The sequence below is a fragment of the Bidens hawaiensis genome, unplaced genomic scaffold (genome assembly GCF_021521415.1).
Source record: "Bidens hawaiensis isolate Kalapana, Puna unplaced genomic scaffold, B.hawaiensis_p1.1 tig00020922_1, whole genome shotgun sequence".
In the NCBI taxonomy this organism is placed as follows: Eukaryota; Viridiplantae; Streptophyta; class Magnoliopsida; order Asterales; family Asteraceae; genus Bidens; species Bidens hawaiensis.
Window position 1 is genome coordinate 232,977 of NW_027493232.1, and position 22,019 is coordinate 254,995.

A 22,019-nucleotide genomic window follows, 5' to 3' on the forward strand; every position below is an offset into this window, starting at 1 on the left:
TTCACAAACTGATTCCCAACTTATTGATTAAAACCTGGAATGCCCACAAACAAAATTCCCAAATCGACTAAAACCTTGGCTCTGACTGTTGGTAATCAATCACAGAACAAATCCCAATTGACAATTCAATTGAATAGAATAAGAACAAGTGATGATATACACAAATTCTTGAATAACAATACCACGTTCGATTATATTGATTACTTTAACATGACATCATCCCTATTTATAGAGTATATAATTACATATTAACCCTACTAAATACAATAAGACCCCTATACCTAATATAAATATTAATAAGTTTAGTTTATATACTAATAGTATAAACAATGCAAGTGTAGTTTTCACCAAATTGAATGTCCCTTGCTTTGAAACCTACTTAAAATCCACAGTAGAAGATCAACTGAAACCTATGTAAAATCCAGAGGAGAAGATCTTTTTTAGATTGCAACGAATATCTGGTATCTATGAAGACATTTTATGATTAAAAGATTGGGCCCAATAGCAACTAACAACCCCAGAGATCTAATCATGACTTATACTCTTGGGCTGGGCCATGGACCGGTCATGGGGCTTTGGCCCATTTGTGAATCTCAGTTGACGTTATACATCATGGTGATTGGTGATGCATACTATATGTGACAAAAAAAGGAAATTGACATCAATAATGAATGCATAATGGATAATAACTTTATGCAATATAGTTGCCTCTGCTACAAATATATGTTATGCTTTCTTAAGCATAAAATGTACATGGTATTCATAGGTTGAAGGGTAATAATAATATTACTGGAATCTATTAGTAACATGTATATTCGGTCCACCATCAATGTGAAGATTAAGCATTGTTTTGTACTTTGCAGTTTTGCATTCATCACTTGGTTTGAATATGAAGTAGCCTAACAAAATGGAAGCAAATATCTTCATCTGCCTATACGCGAATTCTTGACCCAAGCAAATTCTTTGTCCCGCCTGTAGTTTCAATACCAAACAAATAAATTATGTCAAAACCATACCTGGACAAAATACACATTACATTATGCTTTAGTTATAATCTATATACTTTGTAAAATGACAAATATACCCTTCAAGTTTCATTCGAATGAAAATATTTCATGTAGTGTACCAACCTGAAAAGCTGTGAATTTGAAGGTGCTTTGTGGCTGGAAGTAACCATATTGATCAAGCCATCTTTCCGGTTTGAAGTCATGTGCATCATCACCCCATATGAACTTCATTCGCCCCATTGCGTATGGTTGGTATGCTACAATATCCCTTTTCTTCACATTATAACCATCAGGTAGAATATCATCCGCAAACATATCTTTGCATCCTTTGTTATTTCTCATATAATAGTTAGTTAGTTAGGCTTGGTCTAATCAAATTATGAAAAAATGATAAATGTTTAAGATTGCATACCACCAGAACAGTAGGAAAGAGTCTGAGAGACTCTGTCAAAGCTGTATGAAGATACTGCATCTTTTCTAAGGCCCCTTTCACTCACACTATTTGCAAACTCTTCAACATTTTGGACATCATTTCCCATGTTTGTTGCTTTTCTTATTTCTTCTACAACCTTATCTTGAATCTCGGGATGCTTGCAAAGCATGTAAATGAACCAAGTCATGGCGGTAGTCATAGTGTCTTTTCCAGCAATTATGAAGTTTGGTATTATATCTCGTAAGTATTTAGGATCTGTGCTGTTGGTTTGCAGAAATCTTGATAGAATGTCTTATTTCTTCAACTGCACTTTTGATAGTTCAAGGGTCAAATAACACATTTTGGCATTTGTGGTCAAACTCAATGAATTGCATGCTCAAATTAACAAAAAAATGTTGCATATTAATTCCAACTATTTTATAAAAGATGATGTGGATTTTATTAGCCAGTTTATCCTAGTTATGAAATTGTTCCCAAAATATGCAAGAATAGTTATCAATTTTGAAGTTACATTTAGCTTTTATGACATCAAGAGTTAAACTATACTTCAGTCATTATTATTATGAAAAGAGAGTAAAAGGGTATTTTTGACTCGTACCGGAAACTCATCTTGTCCCTTGCGCATTTGTTGAGTCTTGGTCTGAATCAGCTTATAAACAAACTCATCAACCACTTTGACATTTTCCTTCAACTTAGCTTCTGATCCTATATTAAAAAATCTCTTGATTTTCCATGTTATGTCAACATAGCGTTTGAGTGTTAATGCGCTTGCATCATCAAAAGCATTACTAAATCCAACACCTTCTTCACTTGAACCACACATGCTGTCAAGATCAGTTCCAAAAGCAACTTTGAATATTGAATCCAATGTTGCTTTCATGAACAAGTCCTAAAGAAAAAACCAGGTTGTTATATTGTGGAATCATCAAATGTTTTTAACTGAAAGGAACTTACATTTATATCAACACTTTGATTTTTATTAGATGATTCAGACAATATACGGGCGAGTTTTACTGCATTGATTTTTTGAAGATTACACTGCTAAAATTCCTCAAGACTTTTGTTGAAAACTCATAACTTGAGACCTTCCTCTGCTCTCTCCACTTGTCCCCATCAACTGTAAATATTCCATCGCCCAGAAGATCTTGTAGCATCTCATGGTTATAAGCTCCCTGCAAAATTAGTTTTAATGTTTAAGTTAGTTTTCATTAAAGCATAAGATAGGGTTAATATGTGGACATCTTTAAACTTTCCATTTCCATAAGTTTTTAAGAAACTATTGGGTCTTACTTAAGTTATAATTTCATTTTTCTTTTACAACTTTTAATATATCATGCTTAATAAAAATTCAAATATGTCGTTGTGATGTGTATAGTTTTTCTAAACTTCAAAATAACACTGATAAGAAACCAATCCGTATTTAATTAATAAAAAATTATTGAATATGGTTAGTTAACTAATTACACCAAAATATAAAGAAAACCAAAACATTCTAACACATAAAGCTAAAATTATAATATAAGTAAAAACCTTAAAATTAACAATTAAAACTTAAATCCTGGGAGTCCCTATTCGATAACAGCAAGGAAGAAACCATTATTCTAGGTTTCGAGCTTAGGTAAGGTGTGTTGTGAGCAGGTGGTAAGCCTTTCAGTGTACTAGACAACCAGTTGTATAAAGCCATTCAAATAAAAATTAAAAACTTAAATGAAAGATATTTTCAAAGGTGTCAGCAGTCAAGTGTCAACGCAATAAAATAGAAATAAAATCTAATTAAGTTTGTCTATTGGCATACTAGACCCTTCAACTTGAAGATACCTGATTAATTGAGTTTTAGTTATTTAAATACTAGAAGTCGGATAAAGACAAATTAATCATTTTCTTGTTATCCTATTTGCTGAATCAGAACTTAAAAAAGTGCAAATGCATTTTGCAAAGTCAACTATATTATTTGTTAAATCAGAGTAAATCTGAAAGTAGAAAAACCAAATAAAACAGTAAATAAACTATAAAACAAATCTTGACATAATTTTCAAAATTGGTCTTGAGGAAGTACTCAACATTAGCTGGATCAGATATATAAACCTCGTTGCGGAACGGAGTGATTAATCTGTAAGTTTTGTATTTGGTAGCAAGAACAGTCATGTCATCATGCAACTCATCATCATCATCATCATCATCATCATATTACTCAGTATATCCCATCAATAGCAAAGCTATGGTAGAGTCTGAGAAGGGTAAGATGTAGGCAGCCTTACCTCTACCCCGTAGGAATAGAGAGGCTGCTTCCGGTGAGATCCCCAGCTCGATAGTAGTTTTGCATCAAGCCTTGGACTAAGGCACATAACACTCGACCATCGGGACACCGACTGATTGGTGCATGTACCTTTGTCTTTCGACTATCAACACCACCATATGATTCCTGACTAACCTTCCTCCACTTTTAGCATTATTTTCATGAGATTAGTAAAATAACGTCAAAATTAGTTCAATTTCACTTTTGCCAATCCGGGGGTTCACACATATATTCCTTGTATGTGTGGACCGCAAGCAAGGCGGGTATTCATGTAGCCTGTTGAAGTTAATAAGCTGATTAAACATGGTCCCTGGAATTGGATGATGCTTCTTTCCCTGTTGTTGATTGTATTTGTATAGGACATGAACAATAATAACAAATGTGGCTGTGATTACTGTGTTAGAAAGAAGATCCATGGTTGCAGATGTGGGATTAATGGTAGGTATGCTTGTTGGATATCAAGAAACCTTAGAACATAGGTCTAATGTAACGTCCTTGTTTCGCTAAACAAATAAATAATGTGTTTCAAGTTTATTTTAGTGATCGTGTCGAGAGACAGCATTTAAGTTAATTAAATAATAGGAAGAGTATAGATAATACTAATAGAGGTTATTGGACTAAGGGTGATTATGAGCCTAAAAGCCTTTGGGTTTGCCTATTAAACCCTAAAACCCTAGATCTATCATTTTCATCATCATTTCACCATCATCATCCAATCCTTATCACACCCATACACACACAAACCTCCTGTACCAAACATTCCAAATCTAGTTCATTCATCCAAGATCCATTCAATCACACCAAAAAAGGTAAACATTCTATTCATTTCAATACATTTTCTAGTTAAGATTATTAACAAATAAACCGAGTCTAACCGACATAACGAACCGATATAAACGAGCTTCAATCAAACCTAGTAATAATAACAATAACAAGAGACTTGACAAATGATACAAATAATAGTATTAGATTGCAAAATACAAACAATAAGGAATTGGTGTGAACGGGGTTCAACCAAACCCGAAGCCCCGTGGCCAGAAACTTGAACCAGGACCGGAGACGGACCGCATACTGGTCCGTGGATCTGAGTGGCGACGAAACCCGAAGCCAACTGTTCGGCCATGGTTAAAACCCAGATCCAAACCACGGCGGACTTGGTGGGTCTTGTACCTGAACCCTACGGTTGGCTCGGTAACCCACGGACCTAGAACCAAACCCAAACCTACCAAGCCGGTGCGACGGAGTTAAACCAGAACCAGATCTGAGTAACCCCTTTATGCGAAGACCCATTCCCGATGTGAATTCCGTGTGTGAAAACCGACGATGCGAAACACTGATGCGAAAACATTAATTCGCACGCCGTGCGAAACCTTGAGTCGCATCCTATGTGAACTTCCAATCGAACCCCCTATGCGAACCCCTCCTGACGCGATGCGAAATGGCCGTGCGAAGCGAACTCCAGCCATGCGAACCCGATCTTCCATGTCTTTTGTTGAAGATGTCGGGATGGCGGCGGCGCTGGGTGTGGCAGTGCGGGAGTGAGAAAGGGAAGGAGCAGAAGAGGCGGAGGTAGGAAAGCGATGGTGGCTGGAGAATGAGCGATGATGGTGGGTTGGGTGATCGGCGGCGACCGGCGACGGAGGAAGGAAGAGACGGGGTGGGGGGGTTATGGGTTGGGGTGTTTGGGGTGAAGACTTATATATAATAATAATAATAATAATAATAATAAAACCTATATATATATATATTAGAGTATTAATAAAGGTTGTGATGAGAGACTTGAACGGACCCAAACCCGAGACCCGACTCGTCCAACGAACCCGAACCCGTTTAAAGACTTTAACTTATAAACACGTGAAGAATATGAACTAATAATGAAATCAGAATAAGATATATAAGAACAAAGATAATAAAGAAGGATTAAGAATATTAAATTAATATGAGCAATATAAGAAGGATACATGTCGGCTCATTTAACTAAAGAGTTAACCCCATTAACTTATAGAGGATTAATACATGTACTTATTAAACAGTTAGCCACGCACAACTCAGGAAGAGAATTACTATTAACAATGAACGTAACCAGATCCAGGTGAGTTCTAGCCCCTTTTATTTGTTATGTTTTCGAGGCTGTGTGCATACTATGATGTGTTTAGATTCATACCCTTAACTTAAATGGTAAGTGTATATTAGATATATGTTTGCGTATGAATGTGAATGATATGGATTGTTTAACTAGTATGCACGTAGTTGTTATATTAGTTATGATAGGAAGAAGTAGGAAGAAAATGTAACGAAGGTAGAGTTGTATGGTATGTTAGAGGGCACCGCGGCCCTAATAATAACCGAGGTATGTAGGGCACTAGACCCTAATAATATCCAAGGTAAGTAGGGACTGGACTCTGAGGATATCCAAGGTATGTAGGAAACCGGATCCTTATTAGTTCCGAGGTATGTAGGGTCTAGAACCTTATAATATCCAAGGTATGTGAAGACAAGATCTTTATAACATCGGTATGTGGTCAGTAAGAAGTATAAATGTATGAATATATGTTTGAATAATAGAGGGACAGGTAAGTATTAATACGTATCTTCGGACGCGTATTAGGAAGTGAGTGAATGTAATGTATGTTAATTAACTAGAACTCACTCAGCGTAGCTGACTTTTAGTATGCACGCAGGCAAGTAGAATGAGACAAGTTGCTTGATGGGGAAACATGGCATAAAGAGGAAGTCTGGCATCGCTACGAAGAAGACCGTTTATGTTTTATGTTTAAAACTTATGTTACGTTATTTTAAGACAAGATGTTTATGTTATGTATGAACGATTTTTATTCCGCGAACTCTGATTTTTCGAATTATGTGAATGATTAAATCCAACCAGCGAGAAGGTAGGGCACCCAGGCTCGGGGGCCTTAAATTTAATTGAGAGTGAGAATGAAAGATTACTGAAGATGAAAGTATGATTGAATAATGATTAACAATAAACAAAATATGGAGATTGCATATGAACATACAGAAGATTTTCAACACAACGAACTGATTTATTCCAGACTTGTTCAATCATATTTATACACAATAATTCTAAACGTCGTGACGTCTGATCAGACGGTTAAATAACTGTAACCCTAATTTGACACCGTTACATAAAACAACATAACATAATTGACCCATGTTCTTTTGACTTAACTAATAATACAACAAATACATAATTACATAACAGACCCTTTTATAATTAATTTCAACACTCCCCCCTTAATTATGAAAGTGGGCCGGGTCTTCTTTTCTTTATGCTTAGAGTCTTCCTCTTTTTACCCGGATAGCAGCTGGCCCGTTCTTGCCTTCGATTTCTTCAATGTGGATCTTCCTTCCATCTGGCACATCATAGCTCCAATCTAAGGTCTCTAAATAGAGTTGATATAATGTCTTGATTTCTACCTCCATGTCAATGTCAAAACCCATATTGACAGTCACTTGTTTCCATGCATTTCTAATTGCAACTTTTTTATATACTCCTTGTAGTTGTATAAACATAAATAAGTCGAAGAGGTCGACTTCCTTTCCATTCTTAAATAAATGAGAATGGGTTGGTTGAAATGTGATACCAAATAAATATTATGATACCGGATTAATAAGTCATAGAAGTTTTCTCTAAAACTATCTTTGAATCTCTCGATCAATGAATGAATCTGCAACATGTCCAAGAACTTGATACAATAATCATACGAAGATATATTTTGAGGATAAAACACTTCTTCTTCTTCACTATCTTGGTATGCCATCAAGTCTAGTGCCTCAAAATAATTCTCTAACACAGCTTCCCTTTGTTTTAAGTCTGTTCCTTCAATTGAGCCTGACCCGTCTGGGTCTGCAAGTATTTCATTACTTGCTGTTTCTTCAAGGTGCATATCACCGGCCCTTTCTTCATTCAATTTTTTAATGTGGCATTTACTTCCAACTAGGGTAACCTCATATCCTTGTTCTTTAAGTTGATCCAAACTTAATAAATTAGTATCCATGCTGGGCACATAATAAACATTAGGAATAAATTCCTCTTTCCCATGGATATCGATTTTAACAATGCCACCCCCATATATGAACATACAAATATGTTCATCCACTTTAGTTTCCACCCCAAATGATTTCTTAAAGCTCGTAAAGAATAATCTGTTTCTTGTCATATGATTATTTAAGCATGTGTTTACAAACCAAACTTTGTCCCATGTTTGAAAATCGGTTCCAATAACCATGTATTCGTTAGTTGATGAGAACATGGAACTGTTTGCAATTTTTTTCGGGCATTCATATGAAAAGTGTCCAACATCTTTACAAATATGACATATAATGGAAAACTTATCTTTTGAAAATTCTTGTTCGTCTTTAACCTTCTCCTTTTGTTTCTTCATGGATACCCTGAATTTTCTTCTTGCCCTCTTTGCTTGTTGCTTTGTTAGTCTTCTACCATCTTTATACAACAACATATCATCTCCTATGGTTAGCCTTTTATTAACTTTTGTAATATCCAAGTTAGCATATGAGTCTGCATCTTTTTTCCGTGTTGCGATTGTCATGCCATCATCACGAATTCCATGTCCTTCATCTTTGCCATCTTCAACCATTACTCGGTTGGAACTATGGACTGTCCCTTGTCCATCAATACAAGAATTTTCTTCAAATCTTGTCTGGTCCGCTACACTATTAAAGTTTTCGCCTCTTCGAATGAAAGTGGGATTGTTACTTTGTTCTGGCTTGATGCTTCTTAAATCATTGATCATTCCCTGTTCGAATGTGGAGATAAGGCTGGGTTTGAAGGTATGTTCCTTCTTATGGTCCGAGTATAAAACTGATCTTCCATCACTCTGGCTTTCTTCTTGGCAAGAAATAGGGATTTCAAAATCACCAATTCTTATTTTCTTCAGATTGTTTTGCATCGCCATCTTCTTCCTTTTTCAATTTTAATTGACTGCTTTGCTTCTTGATAGAGGAACGTATAAACAGAACCAAGGGCTCTGATACCAATTGTTGGATATCAAGAAGCCTTAGAACATAGGTTTAATTAATAGTTGGAATGAAAGATTACTGAAGATGAAAGTATGATTAAATAGTGATTAACAATAAACAAAATATGCAGATTGCATATGAATACACAGAAGATTTTCAACACAACGAACTGATTTATTCCAGACTTATTATGTAAGACCCCTAATCCCGGGAATCCTACAGTTGGTAATCACATCCACAATTTCACCAAAAATTTAAAACCAAACGTTTCATTTTATTTAAAACCAGTTCAGAGTAATTTAACAGCGGAAATTCATAAGCATCAAATATTCCCAAAACCGGAAAAATACCAAATGAAAACAGTGGGAAAAAGTTAAGTATATAAAATCCCAAAACTGAATATAAAGTGAAGTGTTTGTTTTATTTTAAAGTCTTCGTCTAGAAATGCCTTCAACTCCGAGTAGCATCCAGCACGTCCAAGCGGTAACATCCACTCCTTAACCCGCAAGTCGATCTAACATACACACAAAGTCAGCTAGAGCTGAGTGAGTTCAAGTTTTCATAAACAATAATTCATACTTTATTTCAAAGTTATAGCTGTAAACAGCGGAGAGGATAATAATAAAATAAATGAATATATATGATCCCAAAATATAAGATAACATACATTCATATATATATATATATATATATATATATATATATATATATATATATATATATATATATCATCCCAAAATATACCATATTACAAGTAAGCTTATGGGCCATAAGGTAATATATAATAATCAGTTCAATACATGAACTAAGTAAAAAGGTCTACTCGTATTTCAATTACTACCCAGCCTATTAACATCCTCGAATCTAGACCATAACCAGGTATATAACCTTAAGGAGTTTATGACCAAACTAGTCTAAAATATCCTGAGGCACATAATGTAACTCACACTGGGTTTTCATAATTGCACAAACATTAGCAAAACAATACAATGATCTTTAAATTGTTTTAACGAGTAAAATCGGGTAAAACTGTAATTAAGTGTGTATGCCAGCCCAAAACGTAAAAAGAGTTAAAAAGGGGCATCATGAACTCACCTGACACAAGGTATGATTTCACCACAAGCTAGAGGATCCCTACGTAGCCCCACAACTCAAACTCCTGTCGGTTTACATACAATCAATACTAATGACATCGAGATGACTCATTTATCCTACGAGACGTTTTAACATGGTTCGAGTTACCTAAAGCCTCGACCTTATCGAACTCAATCACAACCGCCCCCGAGGCCTTACATTCACCAAAACGACCCTTAGATACTCCCGGGAATAAAGAATTCCCAATTTACCCTCGGAAGCACTAGGTGACACTAACACGCGCGTTTAAGGGTCGTTTAGGCAATTAACATCCAAGTCAGCCCTGTGTGGACCCAATATGATAATTTCACAGCCAACATGTCCACACGACGCTACACGAGTCCAATGGGTCGGTAACTCGCAAGTACAACACACCAACTATCCAATAAACGCAATTGCGCGTTGTACCGACTCGTTTGAGTAACTGACAACCAATTCAGCCCCATAACTTATAAAAATGATTTTTCAACAGCCCGTACATCAAACCAAGTTCCCTCGAGCTGAATTGGTCGTTAATCACTTCAACCCTCGCGTTAAACGTATCAAACTACAATTCTAGTCAACCGAACACTAACAATCAAACTACAACTAGTTGACTAATCTAACGACCACCAATGAACATGGTTTTCAAGTATGTTATACTAGACATACCTAGGAAGATTTTGGTGCAAAAACCTCAACCAAAACAGTCCCGGAACTGCTCAATTGGACAGCCACTCGGTAAACCTAAAACAAGCGTTTAACGACGAATAAACGAGCCATAAGGATGAATTAAGGTGAAAAAGAGTTGTAGACATCTAATACCTGTTGGGTTTTAACAAGATTATCAAAGTGATAAAACCTTACTTTTACCCAAAACGCAGCGGATAAATGTTTTAAATCTTGTTAGTAAATAGTGTATAAAACCAATTTTATACATGCAAAACCCGAACCCGGATTCATATACGAAATACATACTATCAAACACATGCATGTCACTATAAGTTCATGCATGTTAAACTACTTTTCAAGTAAACCAAAAACCGGGTGAAGAAAGAGTGATTGAAAGGCAAGAACTTGAATATGGAAGCTCCTCAAGCTAGCATACCCCAAGCCTCCGACAATACACCTTTGTTTAGCTAGGATTCACTTGAAAAACCAACTCCTCCTTGATGTTCTTCCTTGTGGCCGAAAATGGGAGAGAAAGGAAGAGATGAATGTTTTGTTACTTGCAAAAAATTGTATGAATGAATAAAAGAGACTTAGGATGTTAATGGAAGCACCACCCATGGCACCCACTCACATCCAATGCATGTCTCCACTAAAGAAAACATAATAATATAAAATAAAAGGTGTAAGAGAGTAAAAGGGGGGGGGGGGAACCCTCTCACCCATTTCAAATTTTATATATATTTTTGTCTTTAAATAAGTTTTATATCATAAAGCTCACATTGTGTTATTTCCCAAAATAAATATAACACAATATAGGTAACATGCTTGGTAACAATTATTCACATATTGTTATTTAACCATCTTAAATAACACTATGGAATGCTCTCTTTCGAAGTATAAATCATCCATATGATTTATTTATTTCACAAGTACAATGTATTTAGAAACCCCTTTCCAAATAACTCAAGTGTTAATATTTGTTTGTTATGATCATATCATATATAATCAAATATTATTGGTGTTTGTCTAGCTTGTTATTGGGTATGACCCGACTTGGATCATAACGTACTAGCCACATCAATAATGATATGTGTCTTGGGCAGACCGAGTCCAACAATCTCCCACTTGCACAAGATACATTGAAGATTGATGCAAGTAGCAAATACCGCCTAACTACGGTTTACTACCCCTAATACGCATGACGAAGTGCCATTCAATAACATCATCCCCTTCAAGTCACTTACTTGAAATGATTTAGGTGAATCTATCATTTATCCTTTTGCCACGGATGTCATGTCAAATCCAGAGACATAGAGTGATCATTCTCTGTTGATTTAACTTAGCAGGCCTTAGACATCTTACTCTCAACGAATAAGAGGGACAAATCCCTTCTTGACTACAAACGTCTCTCACAATCACCTTGTACTATACCTGATCTTAGACTTATGTACTGTCTTGTTTCAGAGCAGCGAAGAACTAAGTCAAAGTATAATAGTTGGTGAATATCAAGACCCAATATGTATCTCAGGACGGAGGATACTATGATATTCGCCTTTTACTCAAATTTACTTATGATCAATCAGAAAGATTCCATGTAGTAACATTTGAGAGCGGGTCAGTCCAATATTTATATCCCATAAATACCTATAAACCTTGGCAGCAACCTTTTGCTCTATATTCATACCTTATGAATATCTACCAATCCAAGTTCATAATAGTCTTACCTTCATACTTGTTCCCACAATTATGAGCGACTACGGACATTTAGAATAATTAACTTATTCATGGATTTAAACATACTAAAATGGAACGTAACTCAAAATGTCATAATGATAAACCATAATCATATGAATGAGTGAAAATAACAATTGTTCCGATATCCAAATACAAAATTAGATCATATCCAATCACTAGAATATCGAAGTCCTAAGGCACAAGTGTGACCTTCATGCTTTGGCCTTTCAAGGAGCTTCGTGAGTGGATCCGCAATGTTTTGATCGGTGTGAACTTTGCGAATACATATCTTTCTTTTCTCAACTTCATCCCTTATGTAGTTGAACCTCTGCTCAATGTGCCTCATCTTTTGATGAGCACGAGGTTCCTTGATTTGAGCAATCGCACCCTCGTTGTCACAAAAGATTTCTAGAGGGTCCTGAATGGTACGGACCACCCCTAGGTCAGCAATGGATTTCCTAATCCACGTAGCTTCTTGAGCTGCCAATGAGGCGGCGATGTATTCCGATTCTGTGGTGGACAAAGCTACCACATCTTGTTTCGAGCTCTTCCAAGAGACTGCTCCACCATTCATAACGAAAACATATCCCGATTGTCACACCCCGCCCTAGCACAATGCGGAAGCGTAAAACGGGAATGTAACAGACACCTCTGATATCAACACATTGTTTATAAAGAAACATTACAAACTAATTTACAATATATTACATTTCTTTGTTCTATCATTGTTTTACAGTCTAGGTGATACAAACAAAACTAGTTCATTAACTATACATTCTTACTACTAACATCCTTGCCTTTATTCACATAGCATCAACCACACACTTCAGGTAAGTAACAGATCACCAAATTACTCCGATTTAGGTACGCCTGAAAAGCAGTTTAAAACGGGGCAACTACTAGAGTTGGTGAGTTTCACGAGTTTCAAGAAATCAGTAATGAGTATTCACAAGTCAACACTTGTAATCATGACATAAGTATGTATCTATGTAAATGATGTATGTGATGTAATTATGCTAAACTACAGTGAAGCCTGGACTGTTCGTGCTGCGTGCCTCCATTTCCCACGCTTCATCAACCACTGTGGCCCCTTTCCGCCCACAACATGCCCCGGTAGCTATGTCTAACACTACATAGCCTGTTTGTATAAATATGGTCATGTGCAAACGGCGCTATGTGACATGACAACCAGGCCGATTCCGTTTGGGTTTGTCAAACCAATAGTACTATTCACAAGCCACCGGCTCGAAGTTAATCACTGTGATCGTGGGGACTTTCGTGTGTTAGCACTTAGATAATTCACATCAGTACATGTTTCAGGTATGTATTTGTAATCAAACATGCTTTTCACCCCAAAAGTTCGTAAAACAGTTTAAAAGTGGGGTCATGAAACTCACGGTTTAGTAGATATTCAGTACTGTATCAGCTCGTGGCTTGTTCGGTCTGCTATCAGTAGTTCCTATAATCAATATTATAATAATATTAATATTTTAATATTATTATAATCTCAATACTAAACTGGGCTGTATAACTAATCTGGGTATAGTTGGAATGCCCAGAAAGTGGCCATAGGCTTAGGTTGTGATGTTGTTCAATGTCTAATACTTAAAACCGAACTTGGCTCAGATTCCCGTTTTCTCAGCTGGGCCAAGTTGTTCGTTTACGCGTTCAGAAAACAGTTATGGGAAAATAAGCTTGGGTAAATATATTGGTTAATAAAATGATTAAGTTATAAAGAAGGATCACATACTGGGGTCCTGGATTAGCCACGGGGCCCGTTTCCGTTTATTCAGTTTGATTTAAGAAGAAACGCGCACAATCCATCCGGATTGTCCAGGTTTTTCATAGAAAAGTTCGTTTTCACATAATTAGTCCAAAAATATGATTTTTGATCATTCTTGGTGTTTTGATATTCCCGCAGATTCGTTAGTCGCGAACTTGCCAGATTTTATAAAAACTGGATTTATTTAATATTCAAATTAGCATAATTAATTAACCGTTAATCATTAAATTATGAAAATTTAGTCACTTATCAATTAAAATATGTAGATTTTTATAAAAATATTTCTGGAATTTATTTAATGATTTATTAATTTATAAAAATTCATTTTATCAGCTATATTTCGCCTAAAAATCGTCCGTTTACCCCAAAAAATTTCCAAAAATTCCACAAAAATTCTTGAATGCTCAAGTCATGTCCCAAATCAACCTGTATCAATTTCAGAATGTAAAAAGCTCGTGCGTTATTCTTTTCGGCCTAAATTCGGCTATAAAAATTCACACGAACGCAAATAACCAAAATACCTTTAAACTTCTCCAAATGATCCCAAAATTCATATGTGATCAAAATACATCAAATATGAGTTCCCAGAAAAATTTCATAATTTTTGAAGTATTTTAGCTATTTTTCCCAAATAAACGTCCCAATTCGGTAATAAATTCGCCAAATATTCTCGAATGGTCTAAAAATTACCAAATTTGAACAGGGACTCATTGACATGATCCCTGATGTTCTTGAAAAATTTCAAGGTCTAACAATATGCACATCCCAACCTTAATCTAAATAGCCCGTAAGCGAGTGTTTTGGCATTATCTTAGCGAGTTTGGCTCGTTTCCGACTTTTTAATCAAGCTTTCAGGTTCTTGTGCTTCTAAGAAAGCTAGCTACAAGTCCTATATCACAAACCAAGTAATATTTTATCAACATAACAACCCTTAACTTAGGGTTTCGGCTAGTGCACAAAAACGAACTTTTGAACCGTAAAAATGCCGTTTCAACCCTTTAATCCGTGTTTATGGCCAAAAAAACTATCAAAACAGGTTCCTTACCATGTGTATGATCAAAACATGTTTATGTACCATTTTTAGGATTTTTACACGGTTAGGAATGAATTTTAGTAACCAAGACATGTTTTTATGGTATTAAACAAGTTAAACAAGTTCAAAAGCTACTTATTTAAGCTCTTTACCTTAGGGTTTGAAGGTTTTCTGGAATTTCAGCTTGCAGCTGCTTGTACATCAGTTTTTATAAACCAAAATGAATAAACAAGCTTGTGAAATAAGTTTTATAAAAAAAATGGGGGGTGGGATGTAGCTGGCCGATCGGAAGAAAGATTGGGCTCCATTGGGCCTAATTTGGCCCATTAATCTGGTTTCTCAAGCCCAAATACGAAAAGCCCGGTCCAAATTTAGTTCGGGTTTGGTTTTTGGCGCGAAAAACTTATCGGGTGCGTTAAACAACGCGAAAACAAGTGTTTTTCGGCTAGTTTTGTGTAAAATTATAAAAACATACTATATGTTTGTAAAAATCAAAAATATTTTCACGGATCGCTTAAAACATTTCAAATAAGTGTTTGGTAAGTCTTTTTCGGCTTAACGGATGATACAATGCTTGGTTTGTAACTATCTTTCGCGTTTAAATCTATAGCGGGTAGTTAAACAAGCATATTTTCGTTTAACTTGTTTGCTATCAAACTAAGGCCATATTTCTAATGTTTTAGCTTGTATAGATCGTATATCACTTATAGATGGCCCCCCGAGATATCTGGGTCATAACCCGACCCGTCCGGTTAATCGTTTGTTTGTTACGCAAAAGGCGTTTATTTGCTTAATCGGTAAATACGTACTGAGGTGTACCTTGTTTTGGCTCAAATGTCACACCGATTGTGATCGAGAATCATCTCGATCGGTTTGGAAACTCGCATCCGTGTAACCCTTTACGACGAGTTCCTCCTCACCCGAACCGTATATTAGAAACATATCCTTAGTCCTTCTAAGGTATTTCAATATACTCTTGACCGTCATCCAATGGTTACTTCCCGGATTATGTTGGAATCTACTTGTCATGCTTAAAGCGCATGACACATCCGGTCTAGTGCATACCATTGCATACATGATGGATCCAATAGCCGATGCGTATGGGATCCCATTTATTTTATCTTGCTCTTCCTTTGAGCTTGGACATTGAGACGCACTTAATATCGTTCCTCTTTGAATAGGTACCAAACCTCTCTTAGAGTTCTCCATCTTGAACCTTTTCAGGATTTTGTCAATGTATGCACTTTAGTTTAAACTTATCAACCGCCTTGATCTATCCCTATAGATCTTTATTCCCAAAATATAGGCGGCTTCACCAAGATCTTTGATGGAAAAACAACTTCCAAGCCATGCTTTTACACCTTCCATGGTTGGAATGTCATTCCCAAATAGTAGTATGTCATCAACATACAATACTAAGAAGGTAATGATGCTCCCACTAGCTTTCTTATACACACAAGCTTCATCACCATTTTTGATGAATCCAAATTTCTTAACTTCTTCATCAAAACGGTGATTCCAACTTCTAGATGCTTGTTTCAATCCATAGATTGATTTCTTTAACTTGCATACTTTGTTAGGATGTTGTGGATCGACAAAACCTTCGGGTTGAACCATATAGACATCTTCCTCAAGATTCCCATTTAGAAAAGCGGTTTTGACATCCATTTGCCATATTTCATAGTCATAATGTGCAGTTATGGCAAACAATATCCTAATCGACTTTAGCATTGCTACGGGAGAAAAAGTTTCATCATAGTCAACCCCTTGAGTTTGAGTGAAACCTTTTGCTACAAGTCTTGCTTTATAAGTATCCAAGTTTCCATGCATATCGGTTTTCTTCTTGAAAACCCACTTACTTCCAACCGGTTTGGAATTAAGAGGTGGTACAACCAAATCCCATACTTGGTTGTCATGCATGGATTGCATCTCTACGTTCATGGCTTCAAGCCATTTGTCACAATCGGATTGTGACATAGTATCACGGTATGTGGTGGGTTCATCCGAATCTACCACATAGCATCCATCCATGAAAAATCCATATCTTTCGGGTGGATGTCTAATTCTACCGGATTTGCGAACGTTTAGTGTGTTTTGATCAACCATTTCATCATTCTCAACAACCTCTTGTTGATTGCTAGTGTCAACCAAACGTGTATCGGCTTGTGGTTCTCGACCCTCCTCGAGTTCCACTGTTCTACTAGTACCTTCCATAAGGAACTTAGTTTCCAAGAACTCGGCCTTTCGAGCAACGAACACTTTTTGCTCGGTTGGGTTGTAGAAATAATATCCCATGGAGTCCTTGGGATATCCTACAAAGATACACTTAGTGGACCGACTTTCAAGTTTGTTTTGGGTGTTGTTCTTGACATAAGCCTCACAACCCCATACCTTTAAATATGTTAATGATGGAGCCCTTCCATTCCATATTTTAAAAGGTGTCTTGTCCACTTTCTTGGTTGGGGTTATATTTAGAATACGGGCCGCGGAGAGCAAAAGCGAAACCCCAAAATGATAGAGGCAATGTGCTTCTAGCCATCATAGATCGAACCATATCTAATAGAGTTCGATTTCTCCTCTCGGACACACCATTATGTTGTGGTGTTCCCGGTGGAGTAAGTTGTGAGATGATCCCACAACTTCTAAGATGATCTTGGAAAGCATCACTTAGGTATTCACCTCCTCTATCTGAACGAAGTACTTTGATGGTTTTATCGAGTTGATTTTGTACTTCATTTTGGAAGATTTTGAACATTTCAAAAGCTTCATCTTTGTGTCTTAACAAGTACACATACCCATAATGACTATAGTCGTCAATAAAGGTAATGAAGTATCTTTCACCATTACTTGTCATTGCCTTAAAAGGACCACATACATCCGAATGTATGATACCTAATAAGTCTTTTGCCCTTTGGTTTGTTACACTAAAGGGGTCCTCGGTCATCTTTCCTAACATACAAGACTCGCATTTATCGAATGAATCATCGCTTGTTTCCAAAAGACCATTCTTTTGAAGTGTATGTATGCGATCTTTGTTTATGTGGCCAAGACGACAATGCCAAAGATAAGTCTTACTCAAATCCATTTTGAGTCTTTTGGTGCTTGATTGGTACAACATGTTATCATAAGATGTGTTATCATGAACTAATTCATAAATGCCATTAGATGGTATTGCTTTAAAATAAAATACATCATTTATGAAAACATAAATACAATCATCCATAAACTTAAAATCATAACCATATTGTCTTAACAAGGAAACGGAGATAATATTCCTAGTCAAACTAGGAGCATACAAAACATTATTTAAAATAACTTCCCAAACCATTTGGAAGCTTCAAAATGTAGTCCCCTCGGGCTTCGACAACAACCTTTGCTCCGTTGCCTATGAAGAGACTAATATCTCCCTTCTTGAATCCTTCATTTCCTTTGAACCCCTGCAACAAATTGCAAATATGAGTTCCACATCCGGTATCCAATACCCATGTGTTAGAGGAAATAATATTAAGATCAACATGAATCATGAAAGTTGTACCCGAGGTTTGCCCCTCATCCCTCTTAGCTTTCAACTCTTTTAGATAGGTTGGACAATTCCTCATCCAATGCCCTATCTCCCCACATCCAAAACACGGATCCTCCGCGCAAACCTTTGGCTTCTTTTCTTTTGGTTTGGGTGGTCCCGCTTTCGCCTTTCCCTTGAACTTAGCCATGACTTGTCCCTTACCTTTGGCAACCTTTGCCTTAGGTTCCGGGTGATGCCTCTTCCTATTGCTTCCCTTATTGATCGTGAGAACGGGTAAAACCTTTTTACCCATTCCCGTCTCGGCCGTCTTGAGCATTGCATGAAGCTCACCAATGCTCTTGTCCCACCCATTCATGTTATAATTCAAAACAAAAGTCTCAAATTTCTTGGTTAGCCCATTTAGGATCAAATCCGTGGCTAACTCGTTTGAGACGCGGCAATTAAGGCGCTCGAGACGATCAATGTGGCTTTTCATCTTAAGCACATAGTAGGAAACGGATTGGGTTTCTTCCATACGACATGCATGAAGCGCTCGAACCGTTTTGAAGCGTTCCACCCTAGCTTGTGTAAGGAACATTTCCTTAAGTTGGGTGATCATGTCGTATGCCCCATGAAGTTCAAAATCCTTTTGAATTTCGGGAATCATAGTTCCCAACATGAGGCAAGAAACTTGCACGGAATCCTCATTGTGCTTTACCCAATTGTTATGGTTATCGGCATCGTCAATGCTAGGTTCTTCGGGAATAGGCTCGTCTATCACGTAATATTTCTTTTCTTGCTTGAGAACGATTCTCAAGTTTCGATACCAATCCATAAAGTTGGTATAGTTTAGACGATCCTTATCGAGAATAGATCTTAGTGATAGGTTGTTAACGGGTGGAATAATAACGTTAGGTGGATTGTTGATTGCAGCCATCTACAAATATAACAAAGCTCAATTTTAGTATTTTCGATATCAATAATTAATTTTAATCGTTAATACCCTTTATGTCTCCTAGACAATTAATGATTAAAATCTAGAACCCAACGTTACATTCAAATAGTAGTTAGGTGACCTTTATCCTATTCTTTAAATTAACAAGGTACAAGGTAGTCAATGTTTGACAATTGCAACCCTTTGCAACTTCTAGTTTTATGGGATCGGTTAAGCATCTTATGTTTAGTTGGCATGTTTAATCCCATCAACACCATTGTATACCATGCTTCGGTGACCCTATTCACATGGTTTCCAATTTAAGTCGTCCTACTTATACACACGTGTAAGTTTACATATACAAGTGGTTAGGTGATCTTTATCCCACTTATATGGTAAACCCACCTCAAACACCCAAGTTTTCTCCAACATGGTTAGGTGACCTTTATCCCATATCGAGTTCCCAAGTGATTAGAGTGTTGTATAAAAGGATGGTGTTCGACTTATTTTATAAAAGGGATTTTAGTTTTCTAAATTCTAGATTGGAAAAGCTTTTATGTATCTTTCATTTGCATGCATTCAAATGTATGGTATTAAGTTGAAAAACCCATTTTCAAAATTCCTATTAATAAAACCCATTTTATTATGAAATCATCATACTTTAATAAAACCAATTTTTATTATCTAACGATTTCTAAGGAACCAATTTTATGCCAGTTGTTGGTTTTAAGTAGTTAGCAAACCATATTACAATAACACAAACAAAAGAAAATCCACCATGCAAGCATAAAACATACAACCACAAGTTCATAACCATAGCCTCCTAATGTTGACTACACTTGTTGACCGAAGAAAAGTGTGTCAAAAAGGTCTTTCTTAAGGGACCCGAAAGGACATAATCTTGTGTCGGTGAACTCCCACTTAATCCCGCATCCAAATGTTCCAAGTGTTCACCCCCGTATTGTGGTCTCAACTTTATTTGGGCTTCTATCCTTGATCTTCTTTTACAAAATATGTCCTAATACATTTTTCTAGTAAAAAAAAATGCATCTAATCTACTTATTATTACAAACCAAATGAATGAATAAATAGATTACAAACCCAAATAAATATTACAACCATATCGAATGAACAAACAACCACTTGAATAAACAAACACATCGACACAATCATTCAACCAAACACAAGGCCATGGCTAGGTTATGAACATCCAATACACATCCAAATGTGCAATAATACAAGACCAATATGGTTCCCCTTTTTCCCTCAAACTTTCGGCCCAAAAAACAACCAAACCGAAAGTTTCGGGTTTTTGTCCAAACAACACAATCAATCATCCAAATGACTTAGTTTTTCAAGATTACCACATGCATGTAAAGCATAACCTTGAAAAACCATGGGGTAACCAAAACCCCTAAAATTTCGCCAAATGGTAAAACCCCACCATAAACCCGAAAATTTTTGGGTTTAATGAAGCATGCATCCGTATAAGCGGCTCTTGATGCCATTGTTGGGTTTTAACAAGATTATCAAAGTGATAAAACCTTACTTTTACCAAAAACGTAGCGGATAAATGTTTTAAATCTTGTTGTTTATAGTGTATAAAACCAATTTTATACATGCAAAACCCAAACCCGGATCCATATACGAAATACATACTATCAAACACATGCATGTCACTATAAGTTCATGCATGTTAAACTACCTTTCAAGTAAACCAAAAACCGGGTGAAGAAAGAGTGATTGAAAGGCAAGAACTTGAATATGGAAGCTCCTCAAGCTAGCATACCCCAAGCCTCCGACAATACACCTTTGTTTAGCTTGGATTCACTTGAAAAACCAACTCCTCCTTGATGTTCTTCCTTGTGGCCGAAAATGGGAGAGAAAAGGAAGAGAGGAATGTTTTGTTACTTGCAAAAAATTGTATGAATGAATGAAAGAGAGTTAGGTAGTTAATGGAAGCACCACCCATGGCACCCACTCACATCCAATGCATGTCTCCACTAAAGAAAACATAATAATATAAAATAAAAGGTGTAAGAGAGTAAAAAGGGGGGGGGGGGGGGCGGCCACCCTCTCACCCATTTCAAATTTTATATATATTTTTGTCTTTAAATAAGTTTTATATCATAAAACTCACATTGTGATATTTCCCAAAATAAATATAACACAATATAGGTAACATGCTTGGTAACAATTATTCACATATTGTTATTTAACCATCTTTAATAACACTATGGAATGCTCTCTTTCAAAGTATAAATCATCCATATGATTTATTTATTTCACAAGTACAATGTATTTAGAAACCCCTTTCCAAATAACTCAAGTGTTAATATTTGTTTGTTATGATCTTATCATATATAAACAAATATTATTGGTGTTTGTCTAGCTTGTTATTGGGTATGACCCGACTTGAATCATAATGTACTAGCCACATCAATAATGATATGTGTCTTGGGGAGATCGAGTCCAACAATACCGACCTGGAATTGAACGTTGGATGGCTGG

General features: G+C 36.3%; 1 pseudogene; it reads right to left on the reverse strand.

Moving 5' to 3' along the window:
* Window positions 1–786: 786 nt before the first annotated feature.
* Window positions 787–8,673, reverse strand: LOC143562277 (cytochrome P450 86B1-like; annotated as a pseudogene).
* Between the last annotated feature and the right edge of the window lie 13,346 nt (window positions 8,674–22,019).